Here is a 6,000-nt window from a genome sequence, read left to right on the forward strand (position 1 = left end):
ACGCAGCCATGCCAACGAAAACTTTAAGGTAAAGCTGTTTGGAGAATGTCTATAAGGCGAGTTCTAACAAATTGGGGCTCATACGAGTAATTAATATTCAGAGTATACTTCACTTATGGAAATACCGTTCTTTTCATGCACTGAAGCTCATTGAGCTGATATATTGGTAAATTAAACTAAGAAAGGAAAATAATGTGAAATTGGTGCCGATTTAGCGCTCTTAGGATCTTATTCTATATCCGAATCTAAATATAGGACAACAACAAAATAATGATGGCCTAAGAAACGATAAGAATTTTTTTGACCTTCCTTTCCTTTCAACCAAACATGCCTTCTAACATTTGGCAACACTATAAAAATGAGTCTTCGCAAAACTTCAACTGATAAATCGCCGAATAAAAATTCTGAAAAAAATTATAGGTGGGGTTGGACGGACCAACTTCACACTTAAGGATTTGTACACCTCTTCTCTATCCTGCTCCATCTAATGACGGCATGGGTGCGCTTGGTTTAAATATCGTTTCACAAGCTCACTGACTGCCACCACTTTCTTGACCTGCTCAATGACCTGCTCAGTAGAGCGAAGGAGTATTTATACTTTCAACGCTTTCTTTGTTCGAGTCTTGATGAGCTGTGTGCGTTGTAAAGCTGGCTTGGCAGTAGTTTTACAATGTGGTCATTGACGACACAGCTTGAGGGATCTCTGTGCACGCGGGAGACAACAGCCTAACCTCCCAACGTCATTTGGGTGGATATCCCAGTATGCTTCTTTCCATTGGCGGCATTCATGTTGAGTTTTTGGCGGTCCCTACCCCAGCGTTTCGGTGTACCAAGCGAGAAGTATCTTATTAGCAACGGCAGTTGTATTCACCCATTCTCCGTCTTCTGAGGTTGCCTTTAAACCAATCCACATAAAGGGATAATAAGGAAATATATAGATGCCAGCCATCAGCCTGCAATATTGGACTCATTTACACCAGAGCCAGCTCGAAATCATGCCAATATAAGCAGCGACACCTATTGCCCAGTCGATAACCTTGCGAGGAATATAACTATCTAAGAGGAATTTGTACCAATGTAATACATTGGTATTTGGAAATTGTAAATAAAACGCAGAGTATTTAATTATTCATCAATATTTATTTTCCACTCCTCGAAACATTTTTATAAGCCCATTTTAGGATGGCCTTCAGCTCCTTCAGCGAACTTTGTTTTATTTCTTCGATCGGCTAATACCAGGTTCAATTCCGATGGTGGTACATGAATATGGGTTCGGAATTTGAACGCTTAAGCATGCCGAAAGAGACCCGTTTGCGGTATTATTGTCGAAAAAAGTTCAGATTTAACGGAAAGAGTCGAGAAGTACGTCTTCATATCCAAACTATCCACCAAAATCATTCGAACGGGCGCGCGAAAGATGTCCAGTTTTCTCAACATCCGTCGAAGTCTTTCTGACTCTAATTTAAAAAAATTTAATTTAAACTTTCCGGGCGCTTTTTTGTCTCAATGTATATCGTGACGAAAAAATGCGAAGCTATATTAAACAATTGCGGTCCTCAAGTTCAATGCTGAGTCTGAATGCAGGCAATAGTATATATATTCCTGTATAGTTGAACTCCTTTTAACGATTCACCATAATCTAGAAACAAATTTCGAGTTAGAGAGACTTCGAGTTATGGAAGGATATGTGTATGACTTATATTGCCAATGCAAATGGTCGAGTTCTGGAGAACTTGGAATTGTGGCAGTTCAACTGTATTTGAAATTAGCGTTGTTTGCTCTGCTTCTTACAAAGTGTTGCCTACATTTAGGGTCTGATATTCGATTTCACTCTTCAAAATTAAGTTTTTATAACATTTTGCTTAAATAAGTATAGGAATCAATGCCAAATACAAATTATGTCACTTAAAAAAGTTCCAAACTTATTATATACATACCACATTTGGGTAGTTTGTTTCTGTTTTAAAAGATGTGGCCTACATTAAGGGTGTGAAGTTTGAGTTTTAAAGATAGTTAAGGGTAAACTGTCTTACTTGTTTAACATTCTATTAAAAGTGTGTTAACACTTACAAGAAGGTATAACATCTAATCTTAAATCTTTACTCTCTCTTTCTTTCCAGTTTAAAAATAACTCACAACCACAAACGGAAGTTTCTGAAAGTCTATTGGCTTATGTCTAGCTGTCCAAAACCGTTATAGTTAAAAGATTTCACTTCATATAATTATATGGCAAAAATTTTCCGTAGAAGTAGAAAAAGCATGCAGAAAAAGCAAATCTCAAAAGACTCATGAAATCGTGATTGTGAAAAAGCAGTAAGCAACGGTTATAAAAGTGAAATAGCAAAGTAAAATATGTGCATAATACACACATATATCTGTGACTCAACGAAATCAATGCGAGACTAGCTACACGCCACCAAGGAGAAACCTGTCATTCCACGCACAATAACAACAGCCTCGTTAACATACCGGATTCGGTGTCAAAACTAAGTGGAATATACATTAAATAAAGAGTGGCATAAGATTTCATGGCATAAGGCTAGAAGAAATCAAGCAAGAAAACAACTAAAACAAAAGCAACAAAAATTGAAGTCAATAAGTTTCACTTTCTTGCGTTCGATCGACAGTTTCGAATCAATTTCGACTTGGCAACACCAAGGTGAACTCAACAGCCGCCCGCGGCGCGTAGCTACGCGCATAACCAACTAATTATTGCCATACAAAATTAATTTGCGCTTAACGGTAAGTTAGTTGATTATTAAGTTTTTGTATTGGTTTTTTTTTTTTTTTTGATTTTGTATTTATTTTTTGTCTGTTATCTGCTGCCGTAATTAATTGTTGTCTTCTCTACGCTGTGCAGTTATTAATTTTTTCACAAATGCAGCAAACCCACAATGCTGCCATCATCTTTCAACTAACAATATTTGTAATTAAGAAATTAAAAGCAAAACAAAAAAAAAATAAACAATTCGTTGAAGAAAAAATTACAACAAAAACTCGCTCAACCGCCGCGAAAGTCATTTCACGTCTTTGATGTGCGCGATAATTCATTGCAGTTGGTCATTTCATACGCGTTTTCTTCTTCTCCTTTTACTTATACACACTTGCTACGCTTGTCTCACGCCCCTCCATGTCTTTCTGCATTCACATACACTGTGCTGACTGCGTTGTGATTTGTTATTATTGCCTTTCTTTGGTGTCCTCTTGCAAACCGGTCAATCAGCTGTGGTCTTGCTGCGCACCTTCAATTCAGCGACGCTTCTGCGCCTGCGCTCATGACCGCTCAGCCGTTCATTAAGTGTAAATTATATGCGCACTTTCTGGTTGCGCTTCTTTGCTGCTGCGGCATGGCTAATCGAAAACTAGATTCTTTTAATTGTAATCTGGTGAAAGTTCTCGTCGTCTACGAACATGTTGGCTACGCATTGCTATAAATTTTTCGGATTTCATTTGGTTCATTACAAAGCGACCAAGTGGTAGGAAAAGAAACTACCACAGTTTAAGTACGCACAAATGTTTGTAGTCACGCTTACAACTACGCCTACCGAAAAGACATAATAAAAAGACAACTGAAGTCTAATTGCTTAAGGCAAGCCATTCCAACATTGCCAACGAGTTTCAAACTGCATATTTTAGTCGATTTCCCATAACTCTTAAGCGTCTGCTATATTTGGAGACTCCCAAGCACGTTGTAATTTCCGATTTAGTCTGAAAGTCCCAAAGTTCCTAAATGGAACATAGAGATTCAACTCATTGAAAAGGCCTTGAGTTGCAGTCAATTCGTGCCGAGTTTTATCCATATTAGCTTGTTAACTTAATTTCTAGATAACAATAATTTTAGTTCACTGTAGAGAAATTAATTTGTGCCCAACCAGATATGCTTCTTACTCACTGTGGAATGTTGGACTACTACTGGTCCAAGCTCGGAAGGGCAGCCTCGATCTACGATCTTCTTAATCGGTCTTACATATTTGTACAGATCATCGATCATTTAAATGGTGGAGTATAGTCAAACAAGCGGAGTAGGAATTAACTCCCGTGCTGTTACCTTTATAGTCAAGCTATAGTTTCGAAATTGCTCCAAAGTAAATCCAAATACTATATGTAAAAAAGTCATATGTTGAAGACCGGCCCTAAGAGATATAAAACTTTGGTTGGGATTGGTGCATAATCGGGTATATGGGTTAAATTCTGTTCACCGACAGTAATAGTCTAGAGACTGACTTTGTAGCGAGAATATCCAGCTGATTCTGAATTATTATGGAGAATTTCTACTTGAGACCAGCACCAGCTGGGCATTTTCCATTTATTCATTATAATTTTTTCTTAATATATATGTAATAGTTCTTAGAGTTTCTTTTTTTGGTGTGAATCTTCTTTTATCACCACAATAATAAATTTGACAAAATAATGCCAGTCATTGTTTTCTGTAATGAAGACTGGACCAACTTAAATTTTTTTTTTCGGTATAAAGCTCGAGTAGATCAAAGAAAAATTCTAGGATATTGACAACTCCGTTTTTAATAATATGCAAAATTAAGAAGCACAAGTTGTAGTTGAAGAGTTAAAAAATAATAATTTTGTACTTAGGGTTGCCATATCTTTAAACATTTAATCAACAAACTTTGCATAAAATAATATTAATTAAAACTAGACATCACTTTATATTATAAAAGATAAAAAATTATAGTGTACATTTTTATATCTTTCTGAATTGTTGCCAGCTTTTTATTTTATTTATTTATTTTTATTAAATTGTTCAAACAAATGAATTATTACGATATGGCTAGTTAGTAAGCTACTGTGTGTTACTGTGCCATCTGTTAAATTTTTTTATTAAAACAGAAATAAAATATATAGTTTGAACAAAAATTTCCGTCGCTGATATTTTATTGAAAAATGTTGCCACCTGTTTTAAAATTTTTAAAAACATTTTATAAGGTTAGTAATGTAATACTCGTAACAAATAGTAAATATTTGAAAATTGTTTAAGTCTAATCGTGGAGAGTTGCCACATGTATGAAATTTTAATTGAAACATATATAAAGTGTATAGTACTAGAAAAGTTTTCCGCCCATTTTTTTTGAAAAATGTTGCCACCTATTTATAATTTTTGTTCAACAAATTTAAATTATGGACTAGTAATAAAATATTTATATAACAAGTTAAGTTAAGTAACAAAAGTTTTAAGTTTAAGCGTGTGTTTCTGTTGAAAAAAAAAATTTTAGTGAAGCCAAAAACAGAAAGTATTTCGAAGAGTTTTATATCTAAACATGTCTCTCTGTTGAGAATAAATTTTGCAGAGGGTTGCCACCTGTTAAAAAATGTTAATTTTAAAGAAAATAAAGTGTATAATTTTAACAAATATTTTCGCAAAACATTTTTGCGAAAAATGTTGCCACCTATTTTCAAATTTTTTAGAACAGATGTATAAAATGGATTTCGTAAAACAATATTGGCCAACAAACAGAAAGTATTTGGAAAAGTTTTAAGTCTATTCAAGTCTGTCACTTGGGAATAAATTTTGCAGAGAGTTGCCACTTGTTAAAAATTGTAATTAGAACCAAAACAAAGTTTTAAGTTTGAAAGCATTTTTTTGGTCGCCGATATATTTGAAAAATGTTGGCACTTATTTTTTTAAAAAATTTATTCTTTTTTTTTTACTTTTTTCTTACTTAAAAACAAATATTTTTAAAATGTTGGTTACTAATACAGTATTAACTTCAAAATCAAAATATTTTCAATTAGTGTTTATTTGTTATGTAAAAAACTTAATTATGAAATATACATACATATGTATACATAAATTATATGTTACATAACCGCCTCCATATTGAATCCAAGAGAATGGCTCTTAATTCTTTATTCATTGAAACTTTCACCTGTAACGAAATTTGACTTCTATAGTGATAAGTACTATAACCATAATGTCGTAATCGTTTTCATATTGCAAATTTTTTTTAAATATGGGTACCCAATTTTTTAAAAATTTTTATTTTT

At 33.9% G+C, this 6,000-nt stretch overlaps 1 long non-coding RNA gene across 1 annotated transcript in view; it reads left to right on the forward strand.

The window, feature by feature from the left end:
* Nucleotides 1-6,000, forward strand: part of LOC108977052 — a 138,175-nt gene that overhangs the window by 13,865 nt on the left and 118,310 nt on the right. Inside the window, exon 2 of the long non-coding RNA XR_001994005.1 lies at nucleotides 2,121-2,742. This is a non-coding gene — a long non-coding RNA (uncharacterized LOC108977052). The remainder of the gene's footprint in view (nucleotides 1-2,120; nucleotides 2,743-6,000) is intronic.

The sequence above is a fragment of the Bactrocera latifrons genome, unplaced genomic scaffold (genome assembly GCF_001853355.1).
Source record: "Bactrocera latifrons isolate USDA-ARS-PBARC rearing strain unplaced genomic scaffold, ASM185335v1 scaffold_83, whole genome shotgun sequence".
Lineage (NCBI taxonomy): Eukaryota > Metazoa > Arthropoda > Insecta > Diptera > Tephritidae > Bactrocera > Bactrocera latifrons.